This window comes from Phodopus roborovskii, unplaced genomic scaffold (genome assembly GCF_943737965.1).
Source record: "Phodopus roborovskii unplaced genomic scaffold, PHOROB, whole genome shotgun sequence".
NCBI classification, from domain to species: Eukaryota; Metazoa; Chordata; class Mammalia; order Rodentia; family Cricetidae; genus Phodopus; species Phodopus roborovskii.
Window position 1 is genome coordinate 24,007,330 of NW_026126525.1, and position 19,311 is coordinate 24,026,640.

Below are 19,311 nucleotides of genomic sequence, written 5' to 3' on the forward strand. Positions count from 1 at the left end.
TTCATTGTGCCTTATTCACCTTTATAAGAGACTCATTCTCTCATTGTGTCAAGCACACTTAAAAGTTTTTCTAAGAATTGAAAAGATGCTGCATCCATACTCAATATCTCCTCTTGAAATACTTGCCATATGCCAATGGTGAATAAAACATAGGTTGTCCCTCTCTCCTGGGAACTTGTAATTGAAAGAGAAGAAAAGTATTCAGCAGATACTTCTAGGTAAAATAAGATTATTTTGATTCTTATGTGCAATATGATAACCTGGGAGAGAATTATATTTGTCTTCTATTAGAGCCGATCTATGTCAAGTAATAAGAAACAAAATGCAGTGGGGATGTTAAAAAAAGAACTTAAATTTGACAGATATACCAAGAAGAAACTCCATGGAGAGCTTCCCTTCAGGTAGGATTAATTTATCAAAAGTACAATAAAGTAAGGCATCAGGAATGGTAAGAATAGGAACTATACAAATAGAAAGAGATGTACGTGCTGTGTTCTCCAAAATTCACAATGACTAACTGTACAAAAACATAATGTTGAACAAAATAAGGAACAGAGGTTGGGTTTGACTGTCAGTTTCTCCTTCAGGGTAAATAAATGGTGAGAAAGGAAGAATTCTGAACAAATATTAAACATAATATCATTGGCACAGGAGAAAGAATATCTTTTGGTGAACTATGTGTAAATTTAACTAAAAACAATGTATTGTGATAGATTATTTGTGTGTCCTTGGTATGCTTTTCCTGTGGAACTTTGTCTGAACTTAGAACTGGATGTCATGGTGCTAATACAAAGAATGAGAGAGTGCACAATGAATTGGAATTTACAGAAATGATAATATTAGAATAAATCAAATTATCTCCACTTGGATGATCTCTTCCTCCGGATTTTCTTCTTATATGTTGATTTTTATTTTATAAAACATCAGGCTATCTTTATTTCCACTTAAGAGTCAAATAAAATGAAACAAGGGAAGGAGTCATGTAATAAATTAAAAGCTAGAATTTCAATGCTTATAGCAACTACACCAAATTCTTTATGACCCTCCCACTCCTCTTACTTTGAGTTTATACTGTATCCTACTGTGTACCTACTATATGCACACTTACTAAGTTTGTTATTTTGAAATAAAACAGACTTTAGCCTGGGTTCTAGCAGTATATCTGAAAAATTTGAAGAATTGGAATGATATATTTTTAAAAAAGGGAAAAATCTACAATGTATCACCAACTGAATGCAACAGCATTAATTATTTTGTATATAATTTCCTTTTTAGCTGAGAACAATTAAACCCATGTTTATTATAACATTGGTGTCTGTGAACAACAATATTCAAGCATACATCAATGATGGGGAAAACCCTTATTTAGATTAAGGAACTTAAAAACTGAACATTCACAAACATGCTTACACACATACAGATATACTTTCATTTTGAACTTAGAAAAAATGCTCTAAAACAAAGTATTTTTAGCATTCTTCTTCAAATACTGCCATACAAAACAAAAGCTGAATATGGGGACTGTAACAAAATAACCTTGTGCCTTTGCATTCTTTGATATACTAGGTTTTTATTTGGAAAATGAGAAACACTCTTGAAATATTTTCTTTAGAAAATAAGTACCATGAATTCCTCACCTTCGTCCTTTCACACTCCTGTATGTTGCTTGTTTCTTTATTGGGATAATGAAAAGTGGACTTACATTGAGTTCAACAAGAATTCACACAGAGATACTGGATTTTATTAGTGTTGGTAAATTATTCTTAAGAATGCTATAACACCTGTTAACCTCCAGAAGAACATAAATTGTTTTCCTTTTGCTGAAGAAACACATTTGTATAAAGGAGATAAATGCTTTCCTCAACTAAGATAACTTGGGAGAACTCTGCTTTGTGAAATCCAAATAAGTGGCATTCAGTTGCCACAGAAGATTCATCTGGCAACATTTTGAAGATTAAAGGTGTTTTACTCTTAAAAGGAGAAAAGTTGCATAGGAAACACATAAATGAGTTTCGTGCTCAGGATGTAAATAAGGGTTTCATTAATATTCAAAGAAGAATTGTACAAACAACAAATATAAGAGTACACATTATGTGTAGGATACAATCAATGTTTTATGTTACAGAAGAAGCAGAAGTTAAAAAATAGAATAAACCACTTTCTTTTAGTAAGGTACCTTCTAAGTCAGAGGTTAAAGCCCTGCGGTCATGTATGCTTTTTGAACTTTATTAATTATGATTTAATAAATGCACTCTTTCTCCTGAAACCTAACTAAAATACTGAAAGAATATAAACACATTGTTACTCAATCCCAACAGAATTCAAAATTGACTTAAAAACTGACATATTTTAGGCACACTGCTGAGTATATTACAACAAGTGGGAAAGAGAGTGGACCAATGTATGAACATAAAATTTTTTTTTGAGAATAAAATTTTTAGGTACCACACACAAGGTATGGTGATTCAAATAAAAACACCCCCCCATAGGATCATTCATTCAAATGCTTAGTCACCAGAGATGGGGACTTTTTGATAGGAATAGAAGGATTAAGAGGTATTGTTGGAGGAAGAATCTCACTGAGGGTGGTCTTTAAGGTATCAAAAGCCCATGCCAAGCCCAGCCATTGATCCTGCTGACTTTGGGTGCCTACCTAGGAAACACCTTGGCTTTTGCTATGATGATAATAGACTAACCCTCTGAAACTGTAAGCAAGCCTCCAATTAAATGTTCTCTTTTTATAAAAACTGCATTATTAACAGTGTCTTCAGAGCAATAGAATGGTAACTCATACACAAAGTGGGCAAGAGCATAGAATAAATATATTCTGGATATTTAAAGCAGGAATGTGAAATACAAGTAAGCAAAGGCAGGAGAAAACTGGGTTAATTTAATTTCAACCTTTATATCATCAAACATCACAGTAAAATTGCTATTGTTTTTTTTTTTCATCATGGTGAGATAAGAACACTATTGCCTGTTATATAACTGAATTTATTAGTTGATAGTCTGTGAACATTATCATTGTGTAATACAATATTAAAAACAAAAAAGCTGCTAGTCAATTAGGTGAACCATGCCTATTACCTGTTTATTTGGATAGAATTTCTAACACCCACTTTGCCTCAAGTACTTTTTCAAGTTATGGAGATACAGCATTTAAAAAAAAAAGTCACTGATTAGATTAAATCAAAAGAATATATCCATACAACCTAACTAAAATATATTTATCATAATTTATAAAATGGTCACTATATAAAAAAAAAATAGACAGGGTTAGTAGAAATTTTAATTTATATGAGATGCAGTGACACAAGCACTGGCCTGAGCTTCTAGAGTTCAGTTGAAGAGAGGGAGGAAGGTTCATATTAACAAGGAAATTCAAGATCTTGATAGGGTAAATCATAGAGGCAGCTGATCCCATTTAGAGGAAGCTCACTGACATGGACTGACAGCTGGGGAACCTGCATGGGACTGAACTAAGTAAGCTGAACATAGCTGACAGATATGTGGTTTGATCTGATAGGGGAGAGAGGTGTCAGTGGAACCAGAAACTATCCTGGGTGCATAAACTGGCTTTTTGGTACCTGTTCCCTATGGTGGGATACCTTGCTCAGCCTTGAAATAGAGGGAAGGGACTTGGTCCTGCTTCAGCTTGGTGTAACAGACTTTGTTGACTCCCCAAGGAAGTCTTACCCCCTCTGAAGTGTGGATGAGGGGTGGGAAGGTAGGGAAGTGAGGGGGGCAGAAGGAATGGAGGGAGGGGGAACTGGGGTTGGTATGTAAAATGAAAAATACATTTTTAAGTAAATAGATGGGGAATAATGATCTATTTCAGAAAGTGATTCATATATGGTGGGAAGAAGTTCATTGACACAAATGTAGTGATGCCATATTATTTGTGTGGACTGGGTAGGAAAGAGTAAATATTAAAGCAACAAAATAACAGGAGATAGATTGGTTCAGTCAAGGGGCAGTAAGAATGTGGCTGTCCAAAGATGAAGTAGACAAGATGGTAAGCCAATTTAGCAGCCATGATATTGTGTAACAGTTCCCACCAAGATTAAAGCCTTCTATTTTACAGTAAACTCAATTAAGACACAAAATGTCAAAAGGAAAATAAAGCAACAGAATGTTCTAGGAGGAAAGCTCCTTAAGATAAAGAATGTTTATAGGGAGGTGAAGCAGCCAAATACTCTAAGAAAAGATGAAAGATTCATCTGCAATATTACAATAATATTAAAAGATAAAAATACGCTACAATATTATTCAGGGGATTTAAAATGAGTACAATAGTCAAACTCCACTTTTATTATCCTGGGAAATCAGAATAATTCATTATGTGGTGGTTCAAAATGAAGACTCTGCAAACAAACTGAGCTAATTAGAGCATACAGTCCTCTTTGTGTCTGCAGAAGAATAGACAAACATCTAAGGCTTCCCAAGTCTCAGTCTCTGCCTTACTCTGCCTTTCAAAATAATAAGTACACAGTGGTTAGGAATGAACTTGTATGCAGGAAACATGTAATCTGACATAGAGTATGCTCCATGTAAGTCTCTCTCTCTCTCTCTCTCTCTCTCTCTCTCTCTCTCTCTCTCTCCTTTTCTCTCTGTCTCTCTCTCCTTTTCTCTCCCTCTCTCATAAATCTATCTCTCCCTATCTTTCTCTCCCAATCTCTCTCTGTCCCTCTCAGTGTGTAGTGTGTGTGTGTGTGTGTGTCTGTGTTTGTACCATGTGTATACCAAGAAGTAAATGACTAAATGATATTCATTCTTGTTTATGACTAAAGTAAAATAATTTGTAATCACATGCATCTATGTATCTAACACTATAACCAAAAGTCTAGATTACACAATAAATTTGTCAGAGCAATGTAATGCCAGAGGATAACTTAGCTGGCAATATGTTTTACATGAAAGTATGAGGAATTGAGTAGATCTCTAGAAGCCAAAAAAAAAAAAAAAAAAAAAAAAAAAAAAAGAAAGAAAGAAAGAAAGAAAGAAAGGAAGGAAGAAAGAAAGAAAGAAAAACCCTTCAAGGTGTTCAAGCCTAGCACTGGGAAGGCAGAGACTAGAAATCCCTGGGGCTTGTTCTTGTTGTTGTAGGTGAGTTTTGGAGACATTTTTTTTTTAATTTGTTTTGCCCTTTGCTTTTTGGAGGCGTGCTAACCAGCTACCAGATAAATACATGAGACTTATTCTTACTTATGAATGCTCAGACTTAGCTTGGATTATTTATAGCCAGCTTATTTCTGAACTTATATGATCCATCTACCTTTTGCATCTGGGTGTTTTCTTTTTTTTTTTTTTTTTTTTTTTATTCTATATACCTCTCTTTCCTTCTTACTCCATGGCTAGCTGTATTGCTGTGTTCTCCTTTTTTCACTCCTTTTGTTCCTCCTATATATTCTTTCTGCCTGACAGCCTTGCCAACCCCTCTCTCTTATCTAACAATTGGCCCTTCAGGTCTTTATTATACGAATCAGGTGTTTTATACAGGCAAAGTAACATAGCTTTATGGAATTAAACAAATACAACATAAAAGAATGCAAGACATCTTCACATAATTAAACAGATATTCCACAGCATAAGCAAACAAAACACATCTTCAATTATATACCATATCAGGGTTTCACTGGCCAGCTAGCTTAGCTTAAATCTAAACAATAAAAGGAAAAAAAATAAACTATCTCAAGATTAAGATCCAGTCCCTGAAGAAAAATAATATCTTAGGTTGTACTCTGGTTTCCACATGCAAGAACACACACACACACACACACACACACACACACACACACATATATATATATATATAATAAAAATGTTACAGTATTTAATTTTCTAGAGTTGGCACTCTTATGTGAGTGAGAACACTATATTCAGGTTGAATATCTTGAACTGTGAATTCATGATTACCGCCATGGTGATGTTACATAGTATATACAAAATGTGTATGGAGCAACAAGAAACATGATCTTGTTTGACAAAAATGGGTTTCTGTTTGAAAACAAGATGTAAGAAAAAAGGCTCATTATCCTCAATCTTACTCTATTTCACAAAAGGTAATAATGCAACTAGAAAAATAATGCCAATGAGAATGTTAAATATTCAAATGAAATTATGCAAATACTTTCTCATTGTCAATCTTGAAATTATTTGTATTTTTGATAACTCTCAAAATTACCTCTTCAAAATGAATAGCATATATATATGCATATAAATATATACGTGTGTGTGAGTATATGTATGTATGTGCATGTGTGTGTGAGTTAGAAAGTATAATGAGTTCTAAAATATCATCTTAAATAGCAAATACAACAAGTAATTAGGCATAAACTTAAAGGGAAATATTTGTACGATCACTATAAAAGACATACACATAGACTTGAGTAAGAAAGAAACAGTAAGATATCCTCAGAACAGATGAAGAATCACGAGGATATTATAAACCTAGTACAAATTTAATCTTTCAGTTATATTGTTGATTCTCTGCATTTTGTGAATAAATTAAATTATAACATACATTTGGGAAGGCAAACAAGTGTGAAAAAGCAGGCAAACCATTGAGAAACAACACAGCTACAACAGGGTTCTCAGAGCTCTACTAAAATAAGTACTATAAAGTACTTTAAAAAATGCCCTAACAACATAAACAACATAGCAGTACTTGAATAGAGAAACAAATGACAGAACCAAAATAGAAACATTTTTTTTTTTTGAATAATGAAAGTACCTATCCAATTAAAAGAACATTCAACTAAGCTTCTCAGATATTTGGCAACAGTAACAAGGGCTTAGCAAAAAGAGAAAGTACACTGAAAATATCAACTTCAATAGTTTTATCTTCTATGAGTAAGTTGTATCAGAGAACTGTATACAAAGAATCTAGATAATAGAGTATAAAAGGAGACAAGAGACCTTAACTAGAGAGTGAATAAAATTTTGTAAGCTGTGATATGTTCCAAAAGCAAGTAATTTTATTTTTTTATTTTTTATTTTTATTTTACATATTGATCCCAGTTCCGTCTCCCACACTCATTCCCTCCCTCTTTCCCTCTATCCCACCTTCTCATCCCCCCCCCCCCGACCACACTCCCCTCCCATCCTTCCCACTCCACATGTAAGGTGATGCCTTCTAGGAGGGGTCATCTAAATTGACACAATTCAACACTATTTCAAGATAAAGGTCTTGGAAAGAACAGGGATAACAGGAAAATACCTAAACATAATAAAAGCAATATATAGTAAATAATCAGCCAACATCAAACTGAATGAAGAGAAGCTTAAGGAAATTCCTGTAAAATCAGGAACAAGACAAGGCTGCCTTTTCTCTCCAAACCTCTTCAATATTGTACTTGAAGTTCTAGCTAAAGCTATAAGACAAGAAACAGATATCAAGGGGATCAAATTGTAAAGGAAGTTAAGCTTTCAAAATTTGCAGATGATATGATAGTTTACATAAGCGTCCCAAAAAAACTCTACCAGGGAACTCCTATAGTTGATAAACACCTTCAGCAAATTAACAGGATACAATATTAAAAAAAAAAAAAAATCAGTAGCCTTACTATATACAGACAAAAAGGGGGCTGATAAAGAAATCAGAGAAACATCACCCTTTACAATAACCACAAACAACATAAAATATCTTGGGGTAAAGCTTACTAAACAAGTGAAAGACCTATATCGCTAGAACTTTGTGCCTTTAAAGAAAGAAATTAAAGAAGATACCAGAAAATGGAAAGATCTCCCATGTTCTTGTATAGGTAGGATAAACATAGTAAAAATGGCAATCTTGCCAAAAGCAATCTACAGATTCAATGAAATCCCCATTAAAATCCCCCCACAATTCTTCACTGACCTTGAAAGGATAACAATCAACTTTACATGGAAAAACAATACACCCAGGATAGACAAAACAGCCCTGCACCAAAAAAGGAACTTCAGAAGACATCACAATCCCCGACTTTAAGCTCTACTACAGAGCTATAGTCCTGAAAACACCCTGGTATTGGTATAAATATAGACAAGTAGACCAATGGAATCAAGTCAAAAATCCTGACATTAACCCACACATATACGAACACCTTATTTTTGACAAAATAGCTAAAAGTATACAATGGGAGTAGGAAAGCATCTTCAACAAATGGTGCTGGCACAACTGGATGATGGTATGTAGAAGACTGTAGATAGATCCATGTCTATTGCCATGCACAAAACTCAGGGAAATGAAAATCAAAACAATTTTGAGATAGCATATTACTCCTGACAGAATGACTAAAATTAGAAACACCAATGACAGCTTATGCTGGAGAGAATGTGGAGAAAGAGGAACACTCCTCCACTGCTGGTGGGAGTGCAAATTATACAGCCATTTTGGAGATCAGTATAGTGGTTCCTCAGGAAAAGAATCAGTCTACCACAGGAACTGGCAATCCCTTTCTTAGGCTTATACCCAAATGATTCACATCCATGCAACAAAAACGGCATTATTTGTAATAGCAAGAACCTGGCAGCAACATAGATGCCCTACAACTAAAGAATGGATAAAGATGATGTGGCACATTTACACAATGGAAAATTACTCTTGGGGGGGGGGAACAATGGAATCTTGAAATTCGCAGGCAAATGGATGGAACTTGAAGAAACCATCCTGAATGAGGTAACCCAGTCACAAAAAGAGGAACATGGTATGTACTCATTCATATATGGATTTTAGACATAGACCACCAGCCTATAATTCACACTGCCAGAGAAACTAGGATGTAAGGAGGATTCTATGAAATTCATATAAGGCCCCTCATAGACGAGTAAAGGCACAGGATCTTCTGAGCATACTGGGAATGGGGTTAGGGCAGTGAGTGGAAAGGGTGCTAGGAGAAAGAGAAAGGGAAGAGAAGAAAGCAGGAGGGACTAGGGAGAGAGGGAGAGAGAGACCCTTTTTTATAAGAGGGAGGCATTATAGGTTTGAAGAGAAAACTGAACCTAGAGAAATGTTCAGAGACCTATAAGACTGACCCCAACTAACAATTTGAGCAACAGTGGAATGGCTACCATAAATGCCCTTCCCTGATAATGAGATCGACAACTAACTTATCCACCATCATAGGGACCTCATCTAGTAGCTAATGGAAACAGAAGCAGACACCCACAACTAAACACTGAGCAGAACTGGAATCCAGATGCAGAGAGGGAGGACAAGACCAATCTACAGAACCACATAGAGATCAGCTGACCTGAACAAGGAGGAGCTAAGGGGCCCACAAACTGATAGCTGGGAATCCATCATGGGACTGACTCAGAACCCCTGAACATGGGTCTCAGTTAGAAGGCCTGGGCAGTCTCAGCAACCTCGGACAGTGGAAGCAGGTTGTTTTCCTGGTGCACAAAATGACTTTGGGCTCACATCCCCCATGGAGGGATATTACCTTAACCTAGAGACAGGAAAGAAAGCCTAGTCCCTACACCTCCTGGCAATTTTAATTATATAAAAATTTTAAAATAAAATATGTTGTATGTCAAAGCAATTGAAATGAAAAAGCAAAGTAAAAAGATAAATGAAAAACTGAAATTGTAGTTACTTGATTACTAATGTGCAAAGAGCTTGGAAAAACAAACACAGTGGCTAGAAGTACGTACAAACACTTCACAAAAAAAATGATGATCATTATCTTGTGATAAGAGAATTACCCACCAAAACTATAATAAAATCCTCATTTGCCCCAAATAAAACTGGAAAAAATATAAATGTAATAGCCTATTATTTTTATGACATTGCACAAAAATATTCTCAGATAGAGCTGCCTGGGCAATATCCAGCAAGATGAACATATGAATATTATCTGGTGTCTTTGCATTTCCATGAGTAAGGCTCCAGTCAAAATATGTGAACTAACAGCAATATAGAGGTGGAAATATAAGGTATCATTTACGAACCAAACTTTTTGCAAATTAGTGAATCTTCACACCTACATTGGAATGAAATCTATTCTGTTTACTACTAGCATAACCTTGGGATTTATTAAATGGAAAACTATAAACAAAGAGACATAGGGTGCAGATTATAGTGCTGTTTATCCAAAAAGAATACTGCAGTAGTTTGAATAAAAATGGTCCCCTTTGACTCATATGCTTTGAATATGCGTTGAATGCTTTGTAACCAGAAAGTGGAACTCCTTGAAAGAATTAGAAGGATTAGGGGATGTGGCCTTGCTAGAAAAAGTGGGTCACTGGAGATGGACTTCATTGTTTCAAAATGTTGATTTTCTCTGCTTCTATTGCCTGTGGATTGGGAGGTAGAAAGTTCTTGTGTTGATTGTACTTTAACCTATGGTACAAATGCTTGGCTGGTTTTCCCCCAGCACTTCCCAGAGCCACTATTTTACTTGCCTTTCTTGTGAACACTGGTGCAAAATAGAATCATTGTTTACACTTCACACACAGGGAGTTTCCAAGAACCTCAAGGAGGTCACATGGTTTATTCAGAAATCACTATTCACTTTATTGAAGGAATCCAATTAGGGCACAGCCAATGTAGAACTAACATCCTTGTTTGTTTTCCTTTCAAATCACATTTACTGCAAACACCTTGAATCTCCTTCATTAAAGACTTTTCTCCTGCATTTGTTTCCCTCACATTGCATACTCTGATTGATTCTTCTCTATATACCTTCTTTGTAAACATTTCTTTTCCAAATAGCCTAATCAGAACATGATAAGGAATTTGCCAAGAAGCTCAATTTCCCCTGGTCTTTATTTTAAAAAAATAACCTACCTAATTCTGCCTTGATATTACTTTCCCATTTTTCTCTGGAGAATATTACATTGCAATTGATTTTTTTCTTTCATGTATTCTTGTTACCTAATAAGAAAACATAGAGAGAATAGAAGCTAAAAATCTGGACTCTGTAATTGACTTCCTGAAAGAATTTGGCTAATACACAGGTTTTCTTCCTTATATGTAAGGAAAAGAGTGGATAGAAGTCACAATGGTGCCTGCATTAAAGTTAACAAAAGAATTAAATGTAGTAATAGACATGACATAGAGCCCTAGTACAAAGCACCTATTCATCAGATTTCAATCATTATTCAGTTGTTCATTATATGTATTCTGAACTCCAGAGTATACGTGCTCCATTGTGTCTGGACAACAGAAAGATTATGCTCTTGCCAAGATTATTTCTCAACTAGGATCATATGAATTCATTTCATCGGACAAATAATTTCTACAACTAAAATTATTTATTGTCTTATTTGTCCAAGTAAACATTAGATGAATATACTTGAATAAATCCACAGAGATATTTCCTAAGGAATGTAGAAATTAGGAATTGAATCCTTTATCTGAAATGACTTATGTGGCCTGAACATTTAAGAATGACATATTCTACAGCATTGATATATACCTTGAACCTAGAAGAATTATCCAAAAGATATGTTGAATATGCAAATGTTGTATTTGTATGTATTGTTTACATGAGTCAAAATAAACACAGTTTGAAATGTGTATCACTCAGAGGATGGAGCAGTATATCTCAGTGAAAAGTCTACTAAATCTTTATGAAATTAGCCAAAATTTAAAAGGTTTAGCTTAAAACAAATGTTGCTTATTTCAAACCTAACTTAAGGCCTGATTTCAAGAATGAAATTTTCAGAGTAAAGCCACGTGTATTCATTCCCATGCTCTCTGTGACTCTTTTCATTCCACAGTGGCAGAAGTTGAATAGTTATGAGGGAGAGCATATGGCCTGCAAAGCCTAAGATATTTACAGTCTGGCCTTTTGCATAAAATTTGCCAACTGTTGGCATATAGAGTTTCAGAGAAGTAGAGCCCTCAGATGGAAGACATGAATTTTATCTTTTCCTACCCAAATTGATATTCCGTTGAGCTATATTCAAAATGTCTATTTCCATTAATTTCAGAAAACTTATACTATAAAGCATTTCATCCACAAAGGTAACATTGAAAATTCTTTTGCAATTTATTTCTTCTAATTTTCAAGAGACACCATAGTAAAACCAATAGGCAAGTTACTGTTTTACCGAAACAGAACAACAAAAAAAAAAAAAAAAAAAAAAAAAAAAAAAAAAAAAAATGTTAACTATACAGAAGCAGAAAACCTCATTTTTTAACACTTTGAAAATAAAGTAACAACTCTCCCCTTGTCCATCAATGCCTGAGAAGTGGGAGAGCTGATGCTGACATCATAAAATTGGTGGAAGTGCTGTCTCTACCTGACACCAACTACAACACCTGGGAGAGCAAGCTCTGCACCTCACATGGACAGCACAATAGGCAATCCTGTTGTCAGAGGTGTGAGTGAAGACAAGGAAAGCTGTCCCTACTATTCATATGTCCTAAGTCAGTGTAGTTGGGGGGGAGATGCTCTCCCCTACACACCTTACCCCTTACTGACTGCAACATGTTACAGAGCTAATCTTCCACCTTTATAGCTTTAACACTCAGGAAGGCAAACCCTGCTCCATGACCAAGTAGCACAGTATAACTGAACTTGTTTGTAGAACTGTGGGCAAGATAGACCTGAGGATGTAAGAGACAGGCTGGCCATACCCCCCTCATCTGCCATGTGAAAAAGATACCTCCCCCCACTCCACCCTGCAGCCCATGGTAGGCAAAGGAGCTGACCCTCCCTCTTAACAGCTAAAGCACTCCTGAAAGTAGACACTGCACCTCACCTGGGCAGCACAGTAGAACCCAACCTCAACCCCAGGCCCATAAATGCCTGAGGCAAGTAAAAGAGATGGCCCTGAGAAGATTAGAGCAGGAAAGCTGTCCTGGCCCCTCAGCAGCTGGAGCACTGGGGATAGTGACCCCTGCACTTTGCCTGGACAACAAAGTATAGCTGTCTCTAAAGGTGTAGGTGTGCAGGAACTCTCACTGAGGATGTGAAAGCTGGATAACCAGCCCTGCATCTTGTTCATCCCTGTAAGGGGTGAACTAGCCACAGAAATACAGGAGAGCTCACTCAGATGGTAAAGATGGGAGAGCTGGTGGGCTGACCAACCCTACAACTATCCAGGTCAAGAACATGGATTATGTGTTGGCTCATGCTAACATCCACCCAATGGGGTGGGACTGGATGGGGATGGGGTTAGTCCTAAGGACTAAGAGCAGCAGGATCTCCTTGATACAGGGAAGCAAAATGATGTCCAGAAAAATTCAAGTGAGGGCCCAGTATATATGGTATAGCAAAGACCAGGAGCTTGAACCATGCCAATGATCCTTTGCAATGAAAACCAGCATGTGAAACTGTCTTGATAAAGAGATGTATTGCATTGCATGGCTCACAGTGAAATTATGGATACTGTGTCACATTGCAGCTTTCATGATGAGATTTTTCCCTTTCTCCGCCCCCCCACCTTTTTAATTTTTTTCTTTTAAATTTTATTTTGCTTTATTTTGTGGAAGGGGAGATGAATGGGAGCAGGAAGCATGATATGAAAGACACAAAGAATAAATAAAAAGCAAGTTTAACAAGTAATGTATATATGCAAACATAATGAAAGAAATAGAGCCCATGAATTTGAAAGAGATCAAGGGAATTCATGACAGGGGCTGGAAGGAGAAAAGGAACAGAGGAAAAGCATGTAACTATGTTTTGTGCTTTAAAAAGCTAAAACCATATAAAAATGAAAGTAAAAGCAATGGATGACCATGCTGGCTCATGTTTTAATCTTACATATGGAAAATGAGTTTGGAGGATTGTTGTGGGTTCAAGGCCAGCTTAGGCTAAATTGTATGGGCCAGGCTGGACAGCCTGGGCTGTGGAATCCAGACTGTCTAAGCAAAATCAAAGGATAATGAATGAACAAAGCAAAAACAATTTGAATTAAAGCTTGTCAAATGTTAATAGGTTTAGAGACATTATTTTAACAATATCTAGAACAATGCAATGTTAATAACAGTAAATATTTCAAAATTATATTAGCAATATCCAAGAATTCAAAAGCTAATTAATTTCTAAGTATTGTTTTAATGATATTATTAGCATAGTATATAAGAGTAGCATTATTTCCTGTTTGATAAAATTAGGAAATACATCTGGAAATAGAATAACCATTACTGTCCCTTTTTCTGAGCCACATGTTTCACATGAATCTGAACACCACTTGGAAAAGCAGAATAATATGAGAGGATCTATTGATTTTGATCAACCTGGAAAGTGAAACCAGAGATAATGACATTGCTGGCCATAGGGAGTTCAGTTCAGGTCAACAACACCTAAGTTTTATGGGAATTGTTCAGAAATTACAAATGTTTCTGGGCTAAAGGACTCTGACATGGAGTAAGAAAGTACATTTTGACACTGGATAGCATGCAGCCTCCATGCTGCTACTGTCACAGATATCCAAAGCATATTGCATACACCTACTGCTATCACAGAGGGTCAAATGAGGCAGCTTTTTAGAATGACATTTGGGCATTTTTCATGGTGGAGCAAAAATCCTCCTGTGGATCTAATGTCAATGCTGGGACCTGTGGCTGCTGTCTTATGCCTGTGTCTGCCACACTGTGATACCAAAGGCATGGCAACTGCCTAAAGATGAAACTGTAAGCCAGCAGAACATGGGAAATAGCCCCAGACCCCCTCTTTAAATTTTTGATTGACATGTTTTTAGTAAATCTAATCTTCCTAAGGGAGCAATTTAACTGCCATGTTGTTGATTTGCTTCCCTTACAAACTGATCTCTCTGCAATTGGTTACACAGAAGTGAATGTTTAAACATAACATAGTATTTCATCATTTAGATGCTAGAAGTAGATGATGGTAAGGTTGATTATGATTGTGAGGATGGCAATCACAATAGTTGTGATAATGATGCTGATGATGGTGGCAATGATGACTTTGTGCTTTTGATCACTGTTCTTTATAAACCTACACCACAGGAAGGAAAGATAGCAAGATGTCTAGAAAAATTTTTCCTTTCAGTAAATCTGTAAGTGCCTTGTGTTTTTCAATCCTAATTCTTACTGTATCATCTATTTCATGTTCCACCATCTCAGTCACCGGAAATGCTTTATTTCTTAGAAACACACTCACCTATCACACAAGAGTGAGTTAATATACAAAATAAATAAATAAAACTATAGGAAACAAAGACAACTGTCTGTATATTTAAAATGTTTCCCCCCTTTATATGGGAAAGAAGCTCAAATTACACAATTAATGAATTGGATAAAAAAATAATTTTAATGGAATGTATGATTTATCTGTGTAAAAGTTGATCAGAATTAGCATATGGGTCTGAAACTTTGTGCCTGTTACAATGTCAAGGGTAGTTGAAGGTGACTGGGAAAATTGTGCTAAAAAATTGCTTCCTTTTGACTCTAAAACTACACTTGTCCATAATATAGCAATGTCAAAAGGACACCATGCCACAAACTTTCAGAAGTTAAGTATTATGTGAAATTTACCTTCAGACAGAGGAATTTTGTGTCAAATGATTATCTTCTCCATATTTGTCACATATTTCATGCACAAATATGTTTGTAAATTAAACAAATGGTGAATTAGAAAAACAAGTACATAAAACCAGGTTGAGATTCAGAGCTCCACTGCAATGTATATGTCAAACTTAGGGTGGAAATTAAGAACAGATCATAATCTACAGAATAATCTAAATCTAAAATGCACTTTGTCACATAAATAATGACATGAATGAAATATTGTTAGAGTACTATATTAATATTTACTGCAGGAGTAAAGTGCTTCCGCCAGAGTAGCTTTATATAGAATAGAAGTCTATTTAGCTGAAAGTGCAGTGTAATACTGGCTGTGACAAGAGTTCCCTGGTGTGTACTGGAAGTGTTTACAAGGAACACAGTTCACTTACTTTTATATATAGAAGACAGAGAGGGATGAAGTGCTCACATTTGTGTTTTTATATTAACTAACTTTGGTATAGCTCTCTCCAGGTAGCAGTCCATCTGCGGAGGTCATACTCTTAATGACCAATGAGCCTCTCATAAGTTTCTCCCCGTAAAAGTCATACCCAACCAGTGTCATACCCAACATTTCCAACCATACAAAATCCCCATTTTCTTCTCAGGGTGCAGCCCAGTGGATCTCCCTGACCTCTCAATCCACACTTACTCAAACCACCAGATCTAGCCTATGTCACATATCCAGTATACTGGCCTAATCGTGTCATCAGACTCTATACTATAACTAACCTCTAGACTTCTTCCACGATATGTAATACTTGCCACAAATATGGGCACCTTCTCCACCACAGCCAACCTTACCACCCACACAGATCTTCTATATCCCATCTGACCTATTACCACCTACAGATCCTTTCTGTATTTCACCTAAACTCCCACCAGCCTTACTGCCTAAATTTTTCTCCAATGTATATCACAGTAAGGTTTTTAACCCTACCCATTTATGAAATCCCCACAACTCAGCAGAGGTAGCCCAAGTTTAATACATATAAAGTCTATACTAGTCTAGCCACCTTTGCCTGAACCACAAATGATCTCTTGACTTCATCCAGGAATCTCCCTACCTATCCCAAATTGAAGGGCCCTTCTTATAACACATCATGCCATTCCATGCAGCAGATCTACTTTTATACTCCAGGATTGGACCAGGATGCAAATACTATACACAAGATAGAGTCCCCTCTATCCTCCTGAGTACATTCCAAAATAATTTTAAAAAAAAAAGTCTACACTCTAGTTCCCACCTCCAACCAAATATCCTCTATTTTGCCCTAATCTGCACTATACTTAAGACTTAGAACTAATAAAATAAGCCCATAAGCCCAGATCTCATCAAAAACAACATGAAAGTTAAAGTCATTATATCCTCTCTCAAAACTACAAGTCATGTACAAATGTTTGCCCATGATAATCAACTAGATGAACCCAGTACACAAAACTTAAAAGAAAGAGCTTAAAAAAAGAAAAATAAGACCTGAATGATGCAAAAAAAAAAAAAAAAAAATACAAACATGAGGCTAGTAGAAATAAAAACAACAATCCAAGACTTGAGGCCAGAACCCAATAATGACTAGAAGCATTGAAGAGCAGTCAAAATGAAGTGAACATGGAATTGAAAAGCCCAATACATCAGCTAGAAAACTTAAGGCAAAGTCTTACAAGTGAAATGGGTCAATGAGAAGATATACCATCAAGGGCCCAAAAGTAAAGTAGAGGAAAAATCAAATAAGCAAATAATATGGGGGGGGGGGGACAGGAAATGCAGGATATCATGAAAAACAATCAAATGTATAAATTAAGGGCATAGATAAAGAACAAAAGTACCACATCAATAACATAGACCAGATCTTCAACAAGAACATTCATAAACGTTTCAAATCTAAGCAAATACACACCTATATAGATATAAAAAGCAAACAGAAGATCAAAAAAAAAAAACATGAAATAAAATCCCCATGACATGTTATAACTAAAACACAAAGTAAACATAACAAAGAAATATGTTGAATAAAAGACGAGAAAAAAATGCAATCACATACAAAGGAGAAGTCATCAGAATAACAGCTGACTTATCAATGCAAACAGTGAAAGCCAGAAGAATCTGGAACAATGCATTCCAAGCCTTAAAATACTATTGCTAATGGACCCAGAAAAACTATCTGTCTGATAACTATAATAAAAACATTCAGTGTTGTACATTTTCAAATGGAAAAAGAACACTCTTACAACAAATTAAACTAGAAGATAATATAAGAAGCAGTATATCTTGTGCATCTATTTTAGAGATCAGTATGGCGGTTCCTCAGGAAAATGGGAATCAGTCTACCACAGGTCCTAGCAATCCCCCTCTTAGGCATATACCCAAATGATCCACACCCATGCAACAAAGACATGTGTTTAACCATGTTCATAGCAGCATTATTTGCAATAGCAAGAACTTGGAAGCAACCTAGCTGCCCCACAACTGAAGAATGAATAAAGATGATGTGGCACATTTACACAATGGAATACTACTCTGAAGAAACAAACAGTGGAATCTTGAAAATTGCAGGCAAATGGATGGAACTTGAAGAAACAATCCTGAATGAGGTAACCCAGTCACAAAGCATGGTATTTACTCACTCTTATATGGATTTTTGACATAGAGCAAAGGATCACCAGTCTATAATTCACACCGCCAGAGGAACTATGATACAAAAAGGATTCTTAGGGATTCATATAAGGTACCTCACAGAAGGGGAAAGGGACAAGATCTCCTGAGCATATTGGGAGTGGGAGGGGGCAGTGAGTGGAGAGGGAACTAGGTGAAAGAGAAGGGGAGGAGAGGAAAGCACATGGGACTAGGAAGATTGAGTCAGGGTAGGAATAGAAGACAGAGGGGAGAGAGAGAGACCATAAAAGAGAGAGCCATCATAGGTTTGAAGAGAAAACTGAATCCAGAGAAATGTCCAGACTGACACCAACTAACAATTTGAGCAACAGTGGAAATGCTACCATAAATGCCCTTCCCTGATAATGAGATCAACAACTAACTTATCCACGACCATAGAGCTCTCATCTCATAGCTGATGGAAACAGAAGTAGACATCCACAACTAAAACTGAGCAGAACTGGAATCCAGTTGCAGAGAGGGAGGACAAGACCAGTCTACAGAAACACACAGAAACAGCTGACCTGAACAAGGAGAAGTTAATGGGCCCCCAGACTGATAGCTGGGAATCCAGCATTGGACTGACTCAAAGCCTCTGATCATGGATCTCAGCTAGAAAGCCTGAGCAGTCTAAAGGACCAAAGACAGTGGAAGCAGGATGTATTCCTGGTGCACAAAATGCCTTTGGGAGCACATTCCCCATGCGGGGGGATACTCCATTAACCTAGAGGCAAGAGGGAAGGCCTATTCCCTACTCCAAATGACTTGACAGATTTAAATGACCCCTCCTGGAAAGCATCACCCTATACGTGGAGGGGAGTATGGGAGGGGAGGGTTGTTGAGGGGAATGGAAGGATAGTAGAGAAGGAAAGAGGAAGGGAGGGGGAACTGGGATCGATATGTAAAATAAAATTTAAAAAAATTTAAAAATATCAGAAACAATATTTAGCCATGACAAGAGGATAAGCATAGCAGAAAGATTGTGGAAAGAAATGTGTAGCCATAGTTATTAAAACACAAAGCAGCACCAAGAATACAAATAATAGCACTGTGGCAACAATTAACATATGGTTCAATGATAAGTTCAAATATCAATATCCTCAATTGTTCAATCAAAAGACACTAGCCGACTGAGTGGATCAAGAAACAAAATCCACCTGCTCTTTACAAGAAACACATCATAACTTCAAAGACAGGT